The 20,160-nt window shown below is 58.9% G+C and overlaps 1 protein-coding gene across 1 annotated transcript in view; it reads left to right on the top strand.

Annotated features, from left to right (window-relative positions):
* Positions 1-20,160, top strand: part of DTNB (dystrobrevin beta) — a 141,268-nt gene that overhangs the window by 106,038 nt on the left and 15,070 nt on the right. The window lies entirely within an intron of this gene.

The raw sequence follows: 20,160 nt of genomic DNA, 5'->3' as shown, positions 1-20,160 counted from the left end.
GCCCTTTCCTCTGTTGGGAACAATCCCTTTTTCCACCTCATCTCTTTATAAGGGTTGTCTTTTTCAAAGGCAGCCCTGGAACATCTTGTTAAAGCATGTTCTGCACAGCACCAGGGTTTAGGTATGGCCTGACACAACCAAACCATCCTGTTCAGCATAAATCACTCTTTTACTAACTGTGTTGTAAACCTCTGTCTTTTTGAAGTTTGTTGGCCCCTCTCCAGTTTGTTCCTTACCTCCCCAGCCCACAAACACTCTCTTGCACGGGGGCTTGGAGCAGGGGGAAGAGCTGCAGGGGGACCCAGCCCCGTGATGGGAACGTGGGGCTGCTCAGCTGGGGGAGAAGGTTCTGTGGAGACCTCACAGCACCTCCCAGGGGATGGACAGGGACAGGTCAGGGGGGACTGCAAGGACAGGGTGAGAAACAAGGATGGCTTCAAACTGAGAGAGGGGAAATTCGGATTAGATCCTGCAAAAGAATCCTGCCCTGGCAGGGTGGGCAGGCCCTGGCACAGGGTGCCCAGAGCAGCTGTGGCTGCCCCTGCATCCCTGGCAGTGCCCAAGGCCAGGCTGGAGCAGCCTGGGACAGTGGGAGGTGTCCCTGCCATGGCACTGGATGGGCTCTGAGGTGAAGGAATTCCGTGAAGGAATTTTGTGAAGGAATTGTTCCCAGTTGCTGTTCAGTTATCCTTTGAAGGCATCCCGGGTGTGGCAGAGAGAGATCTCAGTGCCCCTTCCTTGGACAGTGGCTGAAAGTGTTTGGGTGTCTCCTCTCTGGCCAAGGATCTCCTTGACAAATTAGACCAATTGTGGCTCTGCTGGAAGAGTAAAACCTTTTAATTGTGGGGATTTTAAAAATTTTTTGTAGTTGTAGCTGATTTGAAGCAGGCTAGAAGCAAGATAAAGAAACCCAGACAACACAGGCCTGGTGCTGTTTGGGATTACAGAAATATTGGGGATTGGGGGCCTTGGGAATGCTGAGGTTGGATGTTGCTGGTGCCAGCCAGGGTAGTGATCACCTCCCCTCGTGCGTGGGGCTCCTGCACTGCGACAGCCCGGATTTACGAGCTGCTGTCAGAGAATCACAGCCAGACAGCAGAGTAAACACTGCACCATGCCACAGGAAGGGAAAAACCTCCACCTGGAACCGGCTGAGCTGCAGTGCTGCATCCAAACAGTCCCACCTCAGAGCCTGGCTCTGTGCACCATCAGTTCCAGCTGCCGCTCTGGCCTCGCGTGACGCTTTCAGCCCAAAACCTCCGGGGGTTTTTTATTTATCAAAGTGAAATGGAAGCTGTTCTAACGACCAAAATCGTCGTGTGAGCCAAACTGGGTTTACAGAAAAGTGCTTGTATTGTATTTGTGATTTAGCCTGTGATTTACTGCTGTAAATATCCCTCCAGTTGCACCAGCCTGGAGCAGATGTGCTTAAATCCACAAGGAGAAATAGAAAATCTTGAGTTTTTAACTGATGTAGTTCAAGAGAAGTGCCCAAGGCAGGGCTGGACACTGGGGCTGGGAGCAGCCTGGCACAGTGGAAGGTAGCCCTGGATGGGCTTTAGGGTCCCTTCCCACCCAAACCATTCCACGAGTGGATGATTCTATGCAAACCCTGCTCAGGTGAATATTAGTTTTCTTTTCTCTGCCCCTTTCTCTTGAATTTCACCAAGGGGAGGAGAGGGAGGTGCTTTAAGAGAGATCAGAGTTCCTGGTTGTAGGAAAGCACCATCAGCCATTGCTCCTCCCCAGCACGGGCTCATTTGGAAGCATCACAGGTTTGCTGCCAGCAGCCTCGGTTCTCCAGATCGTTTACAGCTTAATCCCGCGTTGCTGACAGCGCTAACGAGCCCATCAGGCTGGCTCAGGTACGGAATTCCAGATGTGCACCCTGCACGGGGCTGTGCCAGCGTGATGCTCTGGGCACTCACACCATCGGGAGCAGTGGCATCAGTGACTGCTCTGGGTGGGCAGGGACCTGAAATCCCCTCCAGTGCCACCCCTGCCGTGGCAGGAACACCTCCCACTGTCCCAGGCTGCTCCAAGCTCATCCAACCTGGCCCTGGGTACTGCCAGGGGTGCAGGGGCAGCCACAGCTGCTCTGGGCACCCTGTGCCAGGGCCTGCCCACCCTGCCAGCCAGGAATCCCTGTCCAGCCTCCTCCAGGGAAGCTCTTGGCAGGACAAGGCACGGTGACCTGATGTGGGTGTGGGTGACAGGAGATCAGGTTGCTGCCCAGAAGGGCTCTCCCAGCTCTGTGCTGGGTGTGGCTGGAGGTTTTGGGCAGAATCCGTGGGTTTCAGAGCCCCTGCAGGTGTGGGGAGGATCCCCGAGCCCCTGGGGAGGTGGGAGCTGGTGGGGGAGGCTCAGTCACGCTGCTGTGCTGGCCTTGGGGCTGCCCACGTCCCCAGGCTGGAGAGGGAGCCCAGGCTGTGTGCCGGGGTGCCAGAGCCTCCTCCCAGCCCCATCTCCCTCCCCTCAGGGCTGTGTCACTGCCAGGGGCAGCCCCTGCTCAGGGCACTGCCCAGCTCCCTCTGTTCCACTGCAACACGGAGCTGCTTCCTAGCAGCAGGGTAAAGTGAAAGGGATCTCACAATAACCCAGGAGCCAGCAGGGTTCAGATGAGCAGCTCAGACAAGTAAACCTCTCATCATGCCCAAAACAAATGTAGGAAATGGGGGTTTTATCTAAAAACCTCCCCGAGCCTGAGAACTTCACTCTTCAGGGAGTGTTTTTGTGTTCAGAAGACACATCTGGATGCCAAAGGGTCTCAGACCTCAGAAATGTGAGTTATGTTGCATGTGCAGTTATGTTGAGGGAGAATCTGTGACATGGGAAACGTGAGAGTCTGAGGGAGGGCAGCCCCAGGCTGGACACGGGCTGGAGCAGCCTGGGCCAGTGGGAGGTGTCCCTGCCATGGCAGGGAGAACTGGATGAGCTTTAAGATCCTTTCCCATCCAAACCATTCCGTGACTCTGTAACCTGGCCCCAAGCAGCAGTGTCTGTTGCTGTGAGCAAAGCTAAACCACAGGGTTTATTCCCAGCTGGTTTTTCTCTTTCAAAAAAGAAAACCTTTTTTTTTCCTGATGCTTAATCCAAAAGACGTGTCAGTGTCTCAGGACAGTGGTGTTTGCTGTCTGCAGCCCAGGGGTGAAGTGTCCTGTCCTCACTTTCCCATGGAAAAAGTGAGGGATAGGTCACACTGTCGTCACAGGGCAGGGAGTGTGCAGGGCCTGCTCTGCTCTCCATCAGCACAGCCTCCTCCCCAGGCATGGCTCTGAAACCTCCCCAGGCAGGGCTCTGAAACCTCCCCAGGCAGGGCTCTGACACCTCCCCAGACAGGGCTCTGAAATCTCCCCGGGCAGGGCTCTGAAATCTCCCCAGGCAGGGCTCTGAAACCTCCCCAGGCAGGGCTCTGAAATCTCCCCAGGCAGGGCTCTGACACCTCCCCAGGCAGGGCTCTGACACCTCCCCGGGCAGGGCTCTGAAACCTCCCGGGCAGGGCTCTGAAACCTCCCCAGGCAGGGCTCTGAAACCTCCCCGGGCAGGGCTCTGAAACCTCCCCAGCCCCGAGCGTGGGCCATGGGCTGTGCACTCAGCCAACCCACGGGGGCTTTCCATCAGAAATCAGCCCCGGGAGGGGCAGGGCAGCCTCGGGGGCTCTGACACGGACAGGGTGAAGCCCCTGAGATCCCTCCCTGCTCTGGGGCTCTGACATGGACAGGGTGAAGCCCCTGAGATCTCTCCCTGCTCTGAGGCTCTGACACGGACAGGGTGAAACCCCTGAGATCTCTCCCTGCTCTGGGGCTCTGACACGGACAGGGTGAAACCCCTGAGATCTCTCCCTGCTCTGGGGCTCTGACACGGACAGGGTGAAACCCCTGAGATCCATCCCTGCTCTGGGGCTCTGACATGGACAGGGAGAAGCCCCTGAGATCTCCCCTGCTCTGGGGCTCTCTGCAGCCCACAGACAGACCCCGAGATGCCGGGCGGGGCTCCAGGCGCACGTCCCACTCCGTGTGTTCTGCATTAGCTGCAGAGCCTCTCCTGCCGGGGATCAAAGCAGCAGTGCTGGGACTCGAGGAGCTTTCACAGACATGCCTGCAGCAGCTGTGGGGCCGCAGAGCAGCCCCACGGGCCGGGGGGATCCTCGGCGTGGGGCACAGCAAAGCGGGGAGAGCAGCCCTGCCGCCCCAGCCCCGTGTGCCAGCTGCTCCTCCTGTCCGTCCTGTGGCCTCCTCAGACTCCTCTGAGCTCTGCTCCATCTCCCACCTCCTCCTGAAGGCGTGGTGATCTTTGGTTGGAGGGTGAAGCTGTGCCCGTGGCATTCACGGGCTGTCCTGCCTTCCCCAGGGCTGCTGAGCCCCCTGAGCTCCTTCCCAAGGCTCCAGCTGGGAAAAGCAGTGCTGGGAGTGGCGTGGGAGCCAAGGGGCACAGGGAGCCCAGGGACACCCCCAGCCCTGGGCACCAGAGGAGGTTCCAGCCCAGAGGTGCCAAATCCCCCACCCCAAAGGCCAGCCTGGCACTGCTGGAGGGTGAATATCCCCCTCCTTCTGCTCCTTCTGCTCCTTCTTGGGCATCAGCAGGAATTTCCCCATGGAAAGGGGGCCAGGCCTCGGCAGGGGCTGCCCAGGGACGTTTGGAGTGCCCATCCCTGGAGGTGTCCCAGGAATTCCTGGAGGTGGCACTGAGTGCTCTGGGGACAAGGTGGGGATCGGGCACAGCTGGGACTCCCTGGGCTGGGAGGGCTTTTCCAGCCTCGGTGATCCTGGGGTTCCTCTGGGAATGGAACACTGCCTACCCCGGCTGTGTACAGAGCTCTGAGCATCACTGGAGTGCTGAGCAGCAGCAGGAGGAGGAGGAGGAGGAGGAGGGGTGAGGTGTGTGCCGTGACGAAGCAGCTCTGCTGTGCCTGTGTCATCCCCTCACGTTTCCCTGCTCCGTGCGTGGGCCCGGGCTGTGGAGGCAAATCCCGAGGAGGGGCCGGGATGATTCCCCGGGATGCGCCCTCGGGAAGGGCTGGCAGTGCCCTCCTCTGCAGGCAGCTCCTCTGCATCTCGTGCTGCTGCTGCTGACAAGCCAGCAATGGCAAAAAAAAAAAGGATGACAAATCCCTGGGTTTGAGGGGAACAGCAGGGAACGTTGCTAGGCCCCAGCTGCTCCTCACCTGTGGAAATGTGTGAGCTGGAGATGAGAGCCGAGGGCACTGCCAGCCCTCGGTCCCTGCCTGAGGCACAGACATGCCACAGAGCCACCAATGTCACCCATCCTGCTCAGCCCCTAAATTAATATTCATTGCAGCCTTCCTGGAAAGGGCTTAAAACGTGTATTTTGGAAACTGGTGGGTTTACATCAGCAGTGAGAGATGCTTTCCTTCAGCTGTGCTCCTCGCTGTGCTGTGCCCTGCTCATCAGACTCCTCATTTCTCATTTAATCTGTTTTAACCACTTTATTCAGGGAAAATTTGTAGGTACAGAAATCAAACCGTGCACATGTTTTATCATTCCATGGTTAGGTTTAAGTTTATTGAGAGCAAAATCCACATTTCTTGATCCTGTTAGGACTGCATTTATCACGCCAGGCCGTGGCCAGTGAGTGATCCATCTTGCTAAAGAGCTATTTTTAGAGCCCTGGCTGTGGATGAGCATCCCAGCACTGAGCAAGGCTCTCTCATTTGGAAGGAGGCAGAGACTGGAGCAGCAGAGTGGGGCCCATGGCCCCAGTGGTGCTGCCCAGGACCCATACCAGGGCTTTGCCTCCTTCATTTTCTGGCATTTTATCTTCGTGAAAGCAACATTTCCTGAGAGACTTTGTGGCCAGAGAGGTTTCCTGCTGTCCTGGTTGCATCCCCTGTGCTGGACCACAGGAGCATCACCTGCAGTGCCCGGGACGTCCTCGGGGCTGGGGCAGGGCTCAGGACTGGCTCAGATCTGCAATTCCCAGGCCTGTCACCCCCATGGAATATCTGTGTTTGGTCCCAGGCATCCCTTCCCCATGCAGGCCTTGGAGAGGAGCAGGGCGCTCCTCACTGGTTCTCCCTGGCCAGGGAGGAGAGCACCCAGAGCTGATCCTCTCCATGGCTGATCCCCTCCATGGCTGATCCTCTCCATGGCTGATCCTCTCCATGGCTGATCCTCTCCATGGCTGATCCTCTCCATGCAGACATGGAAGAGGGAAGGGCATTTTGCCTTCTGTGCCCATTTTCACAACTGAAAACGTCCTGGAGTGTGGCTCCAGGGAGGCACAGGGTGCAGCTGGGGCTGCCCCTGCACCCCTGGCAGTGCCCAGGGCTGGGAGCAGCCTGGGACAGCGGGAGGTGTCCCTGCCATGGCAGGGCTGAGATAGAAGGAGCTTTGGGGTCCCTTCCCACCCAAACCATGCTGGGAGGGCTCTGTGGGAGCCACCCCCAAGCCCCCAGAGGGCAACAAGTGACCCCAGGCATGGGCAGTGTCACAGCCACGCTATGGCCTCTCCACTGTGGAGGTTTTTATCTTCTTGTCTCCTGCTAGAGCCAGGATTAAATGCTCAGGAGATGCAGTTTTTGTGTTCAGACTCAGTTGTTTATTCATTCTTATCCATAGCACAGTCTCACCAGCTAACAAGGTGAAAATGGCTCTGTCTCTGACTCTTTCCAGTGTCATGTCCAGTGGCTGCTAGGACAGAAACCCTAAAATTCTCATTTTCCAGGGTTCCAACACCCACCAGAGCTCACTCCCTGCAGCCCTCACTGCTCCAAGCCTCCCATGAAGCCCCAGAAGGGAGGATGTGAGCCCTGGTGATGGGTTCAGCCGAGGAAGGGGGTGATCACACTTTGTCATTCGTGTCCCCACTCCAGGAGCCGGTGCCCTTCCCACTGCAGCTCCTGGTGCCTGCCAGTGCTGCCTCGTCCCTCATGGATAATGTGGGATTTCCCAGGATTTGTCCCATCCCAGCAGCTCCTGTCCCTGCCCTGCAGGTGGCATTCCCTGGAGCCTGGGTGTGCTCTGAGAGCCTCTGTCCCAGGCCAGCCCGGGTTCCCATGGGCACAGCTCTGCCTGCTCTGGCACCAGCACCACCTGCCCTGGCAGCGCTCATCCCCAGCACACAACTTCCCAGGCACAGTCTCCTGAGTCCTCGAGGACTGCATAAAATATTGGGAAAGGGTTCCAGGAAATGATGGAAGCCAGGAGGAATTTAAATATTTTCCCGAGTTTTCTGTCCTCGCCCACATTCTGCCTTCGCTGGCTCCCTCCTCTCCCCTCCTGCAGCCGGCTCAAGGCGTGAGCTGCAGCTCTCGGGGCTCCTGGAGCTGCTTTCACACTTCCTCCTTTAAACAACAGATGAGCAACCCAGCGAGCGCAGGCAGTGTTTGCTGCCCTCCCAGCAGCTGAAGCCACATCATTAATTAATGATTAATCCTCGGGCGCAGTTAGCGGTTGTTTCCATCACCGCCCCACACCGCTCTCCCCCAGGGATGACTCCACACCTTTTTTTCCTCCGCACACGTCAGAGGAGCCTCGGGGGCTCCGTTTAGAACCAGAACTGCTCTTCCCTCCCTCCCTGCTTCCCCTCCCCCGGGTGCCACCGTGGGTCCCTTCAGGAGCGCGGAGCATCCCAAACGTCCTGGCCCCGCTGGCACTGCTCCTGCTCCCTCCTGAGCTGGCTCTGGGTGATTCTGCAGCTGGAACGGATCCCTGGAGATCTGGACACCCCTGGAGGTGTCCCAGGAAGGGCTGGACGTGGCACTCAGTGCCCTGGGCTGGGGACAAGGTGTGCATGGGGCACAGCTGGGACTGGATGCCCTGGGAGGATTTCCCAGCCCCAGTGATTCCTCCTCTGCCCAGCCTCCTGCCCACCCCTTTTCTGGGTGGTTTCCTTCCAGCTTTGGGAGTCACTCAGGAGTTGCAGGCTCAGAGAGTTCAGACTGTGCAGTAATTGGGTGTTGCTGTGTGCAGCCTCTTCTCTCTCAAAAGGAACAATAACGGGGAGTTTTGTCATCTTTCTTTCCGTGGATCAGGTGGTTTTTCCTCAAAGCAGCCTGTTCAAAGTGTCTGAAACGTTTCCATTCCTCGGGAAGACAGCTGCTTCACTGCCACTGCTTTCTATGCACTTCTACAGTTTTGTGTAGAAATTGGAAATCTCTAAATGTAGGAAATGGGGGTTTTGTATAAAAACTTCCCCAAGCCAATTCACCTGGTTAATTCAGGTTTTGAATCCAGCACAGTTCCATTCTGTAGTCACTGTTGGAACCAGAAATATCCAATTCACCTGGTTAATTCAGGTTTTGAATCTGGCACAGTTCCATTCTGTATTCACCGTTTGACCCAGAAATATCCTGGGTGCTGTTGTGAGCCCCCTAAGGCGGCCAAGGCAGCTCCTCCCAGCCCTTGGGAGAACAGGGGTGTCCCCAGGCCGTTTCAAATCTTTAATCAATGCCTCTGCTTGGCCCTTCTCCCCCCGTGAGCACCCTCTCCTCACTGCCTGGGTTGCAGTGGGGTCTCCAGGAGTGTTTGGCTCTGGTGCTCTGCTCTCCCCCTTGGCACCCTCGGGACTCCCAGCTCCACTTCCCTTTGCTGCAGCCTCCAAAAGCTCCTGATACCAATCCCCAGTCACAGCCCTGACAGGTTTTGCTGTTCCAATCCCCTCTCAGCTTTTCTGTTCTTTTTCCTGGTTTTGACTGGTGTGAGCTTCCCAGTCATTCCATTTTCCTTCTACTCCTATCCCAGTAAATGCTATTATGCTGCTAAAATTTCCCTGTTACTTCAAGATTTATTAAAAATGGATATCAATAGGCCAAAAAGCTCTTCCAGCAGCTCTCCAGGGGCTCTCAGGCCCACATTCCCCAGGCTGCTGGCAATGTGTATCTGCAGAGGACAGGGCTGCTCCTGAGGTTCTGGGCTGCAGGGGGGCAGCAGTGCTGCTCCCTGCGTGAGGAGGAGTGACCCAGCAGCTGTGACTTCATCCCTGTCACTGTCCCGGAGCCCAGGAGCTGATCCTGAGGGGGGTCTGGTGCACTTGGTAGGAGAAAACTCTGGCAGAGTTCCCTGGGGAGCTCTTGCAAACCCGGCTTGAGCTGAAATCCTCCAAAAATGCTGAGCTGAGCTTCGAGCTTTGGAGTTTGTGCCTGAACAGGGGCTCCTTTCCCTGCTGTGCTTCCTCATTCCATTGGCAGCCTTTGTCCACATCGTTTCTCCCATGGATCTGTTCCTGTTGGGATCCTGGACTCACGGTTTTACTCCTGCTGAGATGGAGAACAGAGTTTGTGGCTGCCCCTGCCCCCGGTTTCTCCTTTCCCGTTTGGAATGGCTCTCTCTGAAGCACTGATCAGACACGTGTGGGCTGGGGATGGATTCAGGGATGGGTTCACACCTCCAGAGTGTTCTGCAGGGGTTTGAGGATGGATTCAGGGATGGGGCACACCTCCAGAGTGTTCTGCAGGGGTTTGGGGATGGATTCAGGGATGGGGCACACCTCCAGAGTGTTCTGCAGGGGTTTGGGGATGGATTCAGGGATGGGTTCATACTCCAGAGTGTTCTGCAGGGCTTTGGGGATGGATTCAGGGATGGGGCACACCTCCAGAGTGTTCTGCAGGGCTTTGGGGATGGATTCAGGGATGGGGCACACCTCCAGAGTGTTCTGCAGGGGTTTGGGGATGGATTCAGGGATGGGGCACACCTCCAGAGTGTTCTGCAGGGGTTTGGGGATGGATTCAGGGATGGGTTCATACTCCAGAGTGTTCTGCAGGGCTTTGGGGATGGATTCAGGGATGGGGCACACCTCCAGAGTGTTCTGCAGGGCTTTGGGGATGGATTCAGGGATGGGGCACACCTCCAGAGTGTTCTGCAGGGCTTTGGGGATGGATTCAGGGATGGGGCACACCTCCAGAGTGTTCTGCAGGGGTTTGGGGATGGATTCAGGGATGGGTTCACACCTCCAGAGCGTGCCTGGGGCTGCCCTGGTGGCCGGGCTGGGGTCACAGCCAGGCCCTCACACTGTGGGCACCCAGCCCTGGCATTGTGAGTGCCCCCACGCCAGCGCAGCCCCCGGAGCGTGTGTGAGCCTCTGCTCTGCCTCTGTGCTCATGAGTCATCCTCACCTCGGTGTCATCAGGAAGTGTCATTAGAGCGCCGTTATTTTTGTGCACGTAATTAGAATCTGAAGTGGATGTGTCCCTGAGGGATTCCTCCTGGATCCTCACGCCGGGCAGGCTGTCTGTCAGCACAGCCCCTTTTCTGCTGCCTCTCACGAGGGTGCAGAGGCACAGATCCCTGCCCTGTGCTGCCAAACCCTGCAGGGAGCAGGGGCTCCCCACGGGCAGGCTCCTCCTCGGGGCTGGCGGCTCTGTGCGGTGGCTGGGAGATTTCACGGCCCTGTCTCATGGTCACAAGTGATCCTTTCAGACAACCCATCCTTTCAGCTGCCCAGGGGCCTGCTGCCCCGGCGTGTCCCTGCGTGTGTCCCTGGCCATGGCTGTCCCAACCCCTTCACGCTTTGCCTCAGCTGGGGCTCCTGGACGTGTCTCTTTTTGTCTCCAGGAGCCCCGAGCGCGTTTTGCACGCCGAAAAGGCAGCAGAGCTCATCCCGGATTACCGAGGTTCTCCTTTGTTGTGGCTGTGTGTCCCTGCTCCCCGCCGGGGCTGCCGCATGCCCCGGCCTGCCCAGAGCTCCTGTGCAGACCTGTCTGTGGGCCTGGGCCCTCAGTGCCTCTCAAAGAGCTGCATCTGATCAAAGGCCCTCGGTTCTGGTTCTTACCCCCGGAGCTCTTTGGTGGGATGGTTCCCACCAGCACAGCCCCGGGTCCTGCTCCTCAGCACGGGCGGGAAAAGGTGACCATGGAAATAATGTCCCAAGGGCTTGTCCCACGGGAGGGAGCCAGGTGTGCTCCTCAGGACACTGTGTCACCCGGGCCCTGCCTGGCCCTGGCTGTGCAGCTCTTCCTGCACCCTCAGCACTGCCTGCCATCGCCTTCCCCCTGTTCATGGCAGTTTTCCTGAAAAACGCTGGAGCAAGAGCAGCCCCTTTGCCTTGTGGGCACACCCAGCGTGGCTGTGGAGCCCCTCTGCTGTCACAGGGGATGGAGGGACAGCGAATGGACACCCTGCCGGGGTTAGATGGGATTTGGGGCAGGAATTGTTCCCTGGGAGGGCGAGGAGGGGCTGGGCTGGAATTCCCAGAGCAGCTGTGGCTGCCCCTGCATCCCTGGCAGTGCCCAAGGCCAGGCTGGACACTGGGACTGGAGCAGCCTGGGACAGCAGGAGGTGTCCCTGCCATGGCAGGGGTGGCACTGGGTGGGCTCTGAGGTCCCTGCCCACCCAAACCATTCCCTGATTCCATAGATCTGAGCTTTTGCTGTTTTCTGGGCATGAGGAGGAGATGGCCTCTGTGCCCCGTGTGAGCAGCAGGAAGGGGCACGCTCTGCTCCCTCCGCTGCCCTTCGGCTTGGATGGAGGTGCCAGGTTTTCATGGAGTTCCCAGGCTTGGGTGGAGGTCCCAGGTCTTCATGGAGTTTCCAGGTTTTCATGGAGTTCACAGGTTTTCATGGAGTTCCCAGGTTTTCATGGAGTTCCCAGGTTTTCATGGAGTTTCCAGGTTTTCATGGAGTTCACAGGTTTTCATGGAGTTCCCAGGTTTTCATGGAGTTTCCAGGTTTTCATGGAGTTCACAGGTTTTCATGGAGTTCCCAGGTTTTCATGGAGTTCCCAGGCTTGGATGGAGGTCCCAGGCTTGGATGCAGTTCCCAGGTTTTCATGGAGTTCCCAGGTTTTCATGGAGTTCCCAGGCTTGGATGGAGGTCCCAGGTTTTCATGGAGTTCCCAGGTTTTCATGGAGTTCCCAGGCTTGGGTGGAGGTCCCAGGTCTTCATGGAGTTTCCAGGTTTTCATGGAGTTCGCAGGTTTTCATGGAGTTCCCAGGCTTGGATGGAATTCCCAGGGTGTTGTTTTCAGGACAGGGAAATCAGAGCCATGGCACTTCCCGTGTCCCCACAAACACGGGGAAATCCCGGCACAGAGAGAAGGCGCTGGGCTGGGATGCCCCAGAACCAGAGGTTCTGCTCCTGAGCCCCTCCAGCAGCTCCGCGGGGGGAAAGCCCCGGCCCTGAGCCAGAGGCAGGGGAGCACCGGGCCAGCAGAAAGAAAACAGAGCTGCAATCCCTTTGGAGACAGCGCTGGGGTCAGCATGTGTACCCCGAGCTGGGAGGGGACAGGAGCCACGGGAAGGAGGGCAGCAGTGCCCCTGAGCGGTGTGGAGAGGCCTGGGCCATCTTGAGCGCAGCCCCAGCCCCAGCGAGGCCCCAGCGAGGCCCCGCTGCAGCGCGGAGCCCCGAAATGGCGGATGAAAGCAAAAATGTCAGGCCTTGAAAGGAGCCGGCGAGAGGGCGGCGTTCTGTGTGGTAACCGAGGTTTGATTGTTTCCTGATCCCTGCTCTCGGTGCCGCAGCTGGGGGGAGAGGCAGGAATGAAAACAAACAGCGTTCCGTGAATGAGGAGTTCAGACGGCGCGGGGGCAGCGGGGGCTGCGGGCAGGAAAAGCCCCCGATGGCAGAGCAGGGCCGGGAACCCCCGAGGGCAGCTGTCCTGGGAAAGGCAGCAGGGAAAGGGACCTGCCGTGCCCAGCTCATCCCATCCCTGGGAAAGGGACCTGCCGTGCCCAGCTCATCCCATCTCTGGGAAAGGGACCTGCCGTGCCCAGCTCATCCCATCCCTGGGAAAGGCAGCAGGGAAAGGGACCTGCCGTGCCCAGCTCATCCCATCTCTGGGAAAGGGACCTGCCGTGCCCAGCTCATCCCATCCCTGGGAAAGGCAGCAGGGAAAGGGACCTGCCGTGCCCAGCTCATCCCGTCCCCAGCAGGGAAAGGGACCTGCCGTGCCCAGCTCATCCCATCCCTGGGAAAGGCAGCAGGGAAAGGGACCTGCCGTGCCCAGCTCATCCCATCCCCAGCAGGGAAAGGGACCTGCTGGGCCCAGCTCATCCCATCCCTGGGCAAGGCAGCAGGGAAAGGGACCTGCCGTGCCCAGCTCATCCCATCCCCAGCAGGGAAAGGGACCTGCTGGGCCCAGCTCATCCCGTCCCCAGCAGGGAAAGGGACCTGCCGTGCCCAGCTCATCCCGTCCCTGGGCAAGGCAGCAGGGAAAGGGACCTGCCGTGCCCAGCTTGTCCCGTCCCCAGCAAAGGGAACTGCTGCAGGACCTGCATCCTCCCGGGCTGCCGAGGGAAGAGCCAAGGGCCTGCCCAGCCTCCTGCCCCTCTCCCCACCATAATCCAGGCTGGGGCAGAGAATCGCCCTCCTCCGTGAGGAGAGGCAGTGTGGGACCCTGCAGGGAGCAGGCACGGCCGGGAACAGGGCCTGATGTGCAGGGAAAGGGGCAGGAACAGAGCCGGCAGCTGCCACCCTCCCTGGGGACCACACTGCTGTCCCCAAGGCACTCCCACCCTCCCTGGGGACCACACTGCTGTCCCCAAGCTGCTCCCACCCTCCCTGGGACCACACTGCTGTCCCCAAGCTGCTCCCACCCTCCCTGGGGACCACACTGCTGTCCCCAAGCTGCTCCCACCCTCCCTGGGACCACACTGCTGTCCCCAAGGCACTCCCATCCTCCCTGGGGACCACACTGCTGTCCCCAAGGCACTCCCATCCTCCCTGGGGACCTGGGTGGCACTGCTGTCCCCAGGCAGCTGCCACCCTCCCTGGGGACCACACTGCTGTCCCCAAGCTGCTCCCACCCTCTCTGGGACCACACTGCTGTCCCCAAGCTGCTCCAAGCTGTTCCCACCCTCCTTGGGGACATGGGGTGGTCACACTGCTGTCCCCAAGCTGCTCCCACCCTCCCTGGAGACCACAGTGCTGTCCCCAGGCAGCTCCCATCCTCCCTGGGGACACGGGGTGGTCACACTGCTGTCCCCAAGGCGCTGCCACCCTCGCTGGGGACACGGCTGTTTGCCCAGCCGGGCTGCAGGCACAGCTGTCCTGCAGGGCCGGGTTTATCTGCGGTGGAATTAAAGCTGAAAAGGCGAATTGCAGGAGAGGCTGCGGGCGCGGCCCCGGGCCCCGGGATGTGCCGGGTCCTGCCCGCCTGCTGCTCCTCGTGTTGTGCTGGTGCTTTTTTCCGTGCTCACTTTTAGTAATTTGCTTTCTTAGTAACGCAAATTTGCCAGTTAGACAATCTAAACCAAATCTCTGGGTGGCTTTAGCCAATGCACCAGATTTAAATATATTTAAATATCCTGTGTATTTCCTGCACAAGCCAGAAGAGACATCTTCCACCTGTTGAGTTAACGTGCCAGCGGATGCTCGGCCTTTCCAGAAGGAGTTGTCAGGGCAATTCAAGCACCCTCACACGGCCTCCACATGGGATCTTCGGTCCCAGCACAGCAATGGGGCTGCTGGATCTCTCCCGAGGCTCTGCCAGGGTGGGACAATGCCTGGAGACCCTGCCCTGGCACGGGCACAGGGGTTTGTCCTTTAATTGGGCACCAGTGGTGGGCACTGAGGAGCCCAGCACAGCCCCAGCACAGCCCCAGCACACCCAGGGGTGCCAGCCCTGCACTCACACCCTGACAGAGAGCCAAATCTGAGGGAAATCTGAGGGCTGCTTGTTGCTGTTTGTTGCTTTTTGTTGCCTCCATCGTGGGTACAGCCTCGAATGTGTTCCAGGGACAGAGCTGAAATGGGGCTGAGGATCCAGGGTTACATAGCAGATAAAGGGGTGCTCCTTGAGGGTCAGGGTCCAACAGGGATGGGGAAAAGGGGTAAATAGGAGCTAAAGGGACTAACAGGGTCCCAGGGGTGGAACACTGAGGCACTGGGGTTCAAGGGAAGGAAGAACATTCTGGCATGGCTGCATATATGGTAGCAGGGTGACATAAACTTAAACCAGTAGAACAACGAAACCTAAGAAATACGAACGTGTGGCTGCAAACCCCGTGGGAGGGAGGTTTTCCTCACCATGACCTGGCAGGGTGTCTTTCCCCACTTGCCCCACTCCCTCCAGGGTTGAGGCATGACCACCTTGTGGGTGAGCCCCTGGGGCCCCACGCTGGAGAACCAGAGGCTCCCTGTGCAGCCTGGTCCCCTCTGTGCTGCCAGCCCAGGCCTTTGTGTGCCTGGTTAATGATCTGCTCTTGCACAATCCCGGCTGAGGATTTTGGTGGGGTAGGCCATGGGCCATGCAGTGACCCCGAGCAGGGCTTGGAGCAGAGGATCCCCGGCTGGCATGGCCGAGGACGCTGCTGCTGGCAGGGATCCAAACCACAGCACAATCCCCGGATCCCTGCGGCTGGAAAAGCCCTCCCAGCCCAGCCAGTCCAGGGATGGGCACCCCAAAGCTCCCTGGGCAGCCCCTGCCGAGGCCTGAGCCCCCTCTCCACGGTGAAATTCCTGCTGGTATCCGGGCAGGCGTGGTGCAGACTGCTGCTGGTGTTTCAGAGCCTCCCCCACGCCCCCAGCCCTCTCTCCACCTATTTTATGTGTGTCCGTGTGGATGTCGGGCTGCCACAGCACACTCAGCTTTTATCCTGTCCTGGAGCAGCCTGTGGGTGTGGGGAACAGGGTCAGGCAGGGATGGGATCTGAGTGATCCACCCACACCCCACAGGGGGATCTGTGGGCTCTGTGGGGCCGGGGAGACAGAGCACACCCTGCCTCTCTGCCTGCGTTGCCATGAAACTGTCCCTGCGTTCGGCTTTAGCCGGGGATTTTATTAATGCCTCACAAAGGTTATTAGCCTTCCCCACTAATGAGCCTTTCATGTATTCCTTGGCGTGCCCGCTCCGGGAGGCGGCTGGAGCCGGGAGCCCACGGAGGACGGGGAAATTCAATTTCCCTGCAACAATCGGGTTAACAGCCCCGGCTGGGGGGGCTGATTTAGGGGCCTTGTTTTCTGGTTTAAATATTTCCCTCAAAGAGTGTTTGCAGGGAGGGGGTTGGATTATTTTTAGCGCACGCTTCGATCGAGCTGGAATTATTCAGGCAGCAGCAGCAGCAGTTTCATGTGCAGCTCTGGAAGGGCTTCTCCTCCCTTCCTGGTTAACGTAAATAATTGTTAAATTACTGGTGAAAAAAAAAAGTCAGATGGCAACACAGCCCCAAATCCTGGAGAAATACCTCGCAGGGAAATGGCAGCCCCGTGACTGCACTCGTGATGTTCAGCACGGGAGAGGCTGCGGAGAGGGCACGGGGCTCCAAAAATGGGATTTGGGCCCTACAGCAGGGATGGGGCTCCAAAAATGGGATCTGGGTCCTGCAAGGATGGGGCTCCAAAAATGGGATCTGGGTCCTGCAAGGATGGGGCTCCAAAAATGGGATCTGGGTCCTGCAAGGATGGGGCTCCAAAAATGGGATCTGGGCCCTGCAGCAGGGATGGGGCTCCAAAAATGGGATCTGGGCCCTGCAGCAGGGATGGGGCTCCAAAAATGGGATCTGGGCCCTGCAGCAGGGATGGGGCTCCAAAAATGGGATCTGGGCCCTGCAGCAGGGATGGGGCTCCCACAATGGGATTTGGGTCTTGCAGCAGGGATGGGGCTCCAAAAATGGGATCTGGGCCCTGCAGCAGGGATGGGGCTCCAAAAATGGGATCTGAGTCCTGTAGCAGGGATGGGGCTCCAAAAATGGGATTTGGGTCCTGCAGGTGCTGCTGGCCGTGGTGCCCTGTGGTGTCACCGTGGTGCCCTGTGGTGTCACCGTGGTGCCCTGAAGTGTCACCGTGGTGCCCTGCAGTGTCACCGTGGTGCCCTGCGGTGTCACCGTGGTGCCCTGAGGTGTCCCCGTGATGCCCTGCGGTGTCCCCGTGATGCCCTGCAGTGTCACCATGGTGCTCTGTGGTGTCCCCGTGGTGCCCTGCGGTGTCACCGTGGTGCTCTGTGGTGTCACCGTGGTGCCCTGCGGTGTCACTGTGGTGCTCTGTGGTGTCACCGTGCCTCCAGCACCACCCCGAGCCTGGCAGCGCTGCAGGGACAGGACCCAGGTCCTGCCCGACCGGCCCAGCCGCATTCCAGCTGCTGTCCCAGCCCAGAGCCGGCGTGTGAGGGAACAGCAGCCCAGGGGGAGCAGCAGCCCAGGGGGAGCATCCCCGGTGCAGACACTCGAGCAAACTCCCCTGCCTCCCGTGCAGCCCGGGCGGCGTAGGCTGGCTGAGCCTCATGCAAAGCAGCCTTATATGTGGTTGGAAAAGGGTTTTTTTTTTCCAAAATCAGTTGTCAAGGGTTTTCTGTTAAAATAGAAAGACGTGTAAATTGAAATTCCTCTGTAGTTCATTATTTCTGTCCTGAATTAATTACTATTCAGCCTTCCTGCGAGGGACTTGGATTTGCTCTTGGCATCAGGCAGGAGGAGATTGCTGGGGCTTTGGAGATGGGCACGAGAGCTCCAAACTGAGCTGGTGTTTTCCAGCCTAAGCTGAGGTCTGTGAAAAATGGCAGGGATGCCTGGAGGAGAAGCTGTGGGTGCTCCATCCCTGGAAGCGTTCAGGGCCAGGTTTGGGGCTCGGGGACAGTGGAAGGTGTCCCTGGCAGGGCTTGGAACGGGGTGAGCTTTAGGTCCCTTCCCAGCCCAAGCTTTCTGGGTTCTGTGAAGTCCCAGGGAGGCTGGTGAGGCAGCTCCTCCCGGCTGAAGCTCTGGCTCCCCCAGCAGAGCTGAGGGACCTGGAGCAGGGGGTCAGGGCAGGTTTGGGCATCTCTCAGTGGCAGAGGAGGGAGGAGCTGCCCCTGCCCTGCTGAGCCCATGAGCTGCAGCCCCTGCAGGGCTGGGACACCCTGGGAGCTCCCAGGGCTCTCAGTGAACCCTGCCAGGAGGGGATCACGGAGAGCAGACCCAGCCGGGGCAGCCCCGGTGTTTCCTCTCTGCTGCCTCCCCCCATGGCTCTGCTCATTCCTGTGCCTCACCTGCTGCACAGCAGCTCCACAGAAACAGCACCCAAACCTGCACAAAACACAAGAGTTGTGCTGTTTCTGTGGCAAGAACTGTGAGTTTTCTGTAGCCTGCCAGGGTCTTGGTTCTGTGGTAGTCTGGTGATAGAGTCAGCAAATCCTGCAGTGGTTTGGGTGGGAAAGGTTCTTAAATCTCATCTCATTCCACTCCTGCCTGGGCAGGGACACCTCCCTCTGTCCCAGGCTGCTCCAAGCCCTGGCCTGGGACACTTCCAAGGGCTGGGGCAGCCCCAGCTGCTCTGGGCACCCTGTGCCAGGGCCTGCCAGGGAAGGCTTTTCCCTCATGGAGAGCCCGAGGGCTGAGCAAGAGGAGCCATGGAGAAAGCTGGGGCAGTGCTGGGTCCTGGGGCTCAGCTCAGTGTGTGTCCCCCACCCTGGGCGTGGGCAGAACACCTGGATGGGCCAGAAGGTGCTGCTGTTCCTGAGGAAAGCCCCTGGGGTGTTCCCTGCAGGGAAGGTGCTCACAGCTCATCACTGGAGCCCGGCACTCCTGGCTGGGGGAGCTCAGGGCCAGCCCCTCCTCTGAAGGAGAGCCTGGGCAGGGCAGTCGGGCACTGAGGGAGACGTGGCTGAGGAACCCGGGGCACTGCACTCTCTGCTGGGCCCCCCTGGGCTGCCAGGAGTCCCCTGCTGGTCCCTGGCACTGCACTTTGTGCTGGGCACCCCTGGGCTGCCAGGAGTCCCCTGCTGGTCCCTGGCACTGCACTCTCTGCTGGGCACCCCTGGGCTGCCAGGAGTCCCCTGCTGGTCCCTGGCACTGCACTTTGTCCTGGGCACCCCTGGGCTGCCAGGAGTCCCCTGCTGGTCCCTGGCACTGCACTCTCTGCTGGGCACCCCTGGGCTGCCAGGAGTCCCCTGCTGGTCCCTGGCACTGCCACTTTGTGCTGGGCACCCCTGGGCTGCCAGGAGTCCCCTGCTGGTCCCTCCCCCAGCAGGGACACAGCCACAGAGGAGTCACAGCCCATTAATGTGTTCCTGCTCTCCTCTCTGACCTGTCTGTGCTGTATTTCCTGCAGTATTTGGGGCATGATGAGAGGTTACTTGTCTGAAGTGCTCATCTGAAACCTGCTGGCTCTTGGGTTATGGTGTGTGCAAGATCCCTTTATTTTAATCTGCTCCTGGGAGGAAGCTCCATACTGAAAGGGAGGAGAGCAGCTGTGGCTGTCCCTGGATCCCTGGAAGTGTCCCAGGCCAGGCTGGACAGGGCTGGGAGCAGCCTGGGACACTGGGAGGTGTCCCTGCCATGGCAGGGGTGGCACTGGGTTGGCTTTAAGGACTTTTCCCACCCAGGGTGTCTGTGATGTTTCTGTGATTAAATCGGTGTCCATGCATTTCTCAGTGAGCACCTCTGGGTTCAGGGGCCTCTGGGGGTCTTTGGTTCAGCTTTCCACTTGAAGCAGATGAACCTGATGATTGGACTCAGCTACAGGTCCTCTCCACCCTAAACAATTCCATGATTCCACCATTCCAAGCAGGGCTGCAGCTGCACTAGGTCAGGTTGGTTCTCCAGGCAGCTTTGGAAACCTGTGAGGGCTGGGGGTCCTGTCCCCCTCTGGGGCAGCTGCTCCAGCGTCCACATCCCAAAAACCCGTGTGGAAAGCTGTTGTGAGGAGCCTGGAGAGGAGGAGGAAGGGAAATAAAAGGGAAATGAAAAGGAAGTCCAGCTGTGCTTGTCTGTCTCCTCCTGGCCCAGGAGGGAGCAGAGCCAGGGCCTTTCCAGAGGTGCACGGTCACCCATCAGCTGGGGGCTCCTGGCTGGATTTGGACAGGAATTCCCATGGGAGAGGCTGCCCAGAGGGGTGCTGGGCCCTCCTTGGGGAGGCTCTCAAGGAGCAGCTGAGGAGGAGCCTGGGCAGCACCCTGGAGGTGACCTCGCTCCAAAAACCCACCAAGGCTCCTTCCAACCCGAACTTTTGAAGGATTTTTTCCTCCCATTCCCCTTTAAACCTTCCCTCTGTCACAGTGGTTGTAGAAAACTTGGCAGCAGCTCCTCAGAGGGTGGGGGACCCGCAGCTAAGCTGCTGGGGGCAGGGAGGTGGTGGTGGAACAGTGTCCTGGGGAGCTGCTGAGAGCTCTCCTGGGCTTCCTTCCATCCAGCCCTGCCCCTGCAGCTGCTCCGTGCTCGGGCACAGCCCGGCCCCTTCTCCCTGGAAATGGCATCTTGGGTTAAACCTCCCAGCTCTTGTGTACAGGACTCGGGAAGCCAGGGACAATAAATCGAAGTTGGCTCCCAAACATTTCAGGAGCCGGGTCAGAGGTTTCA

The sequence above is a fragment of the Prinia subflava genome, chromosome 2 (assembly GCF_021018805.1).
Source record: "Prinia subflava isolate CZ2003 ecotype Zambia chromosome 2, Cam_Psub_1.2, whole genome shotgun sequence".
Lineage (NCBI taxonomy): Eukaryota > Metazoa > Chordata > Aves > Passeriformes > Cisticolidae > Prinia > Prinia subflava.
This window is presented reverse-complemented; position numbering and strand designations above follow the sequence as displayed.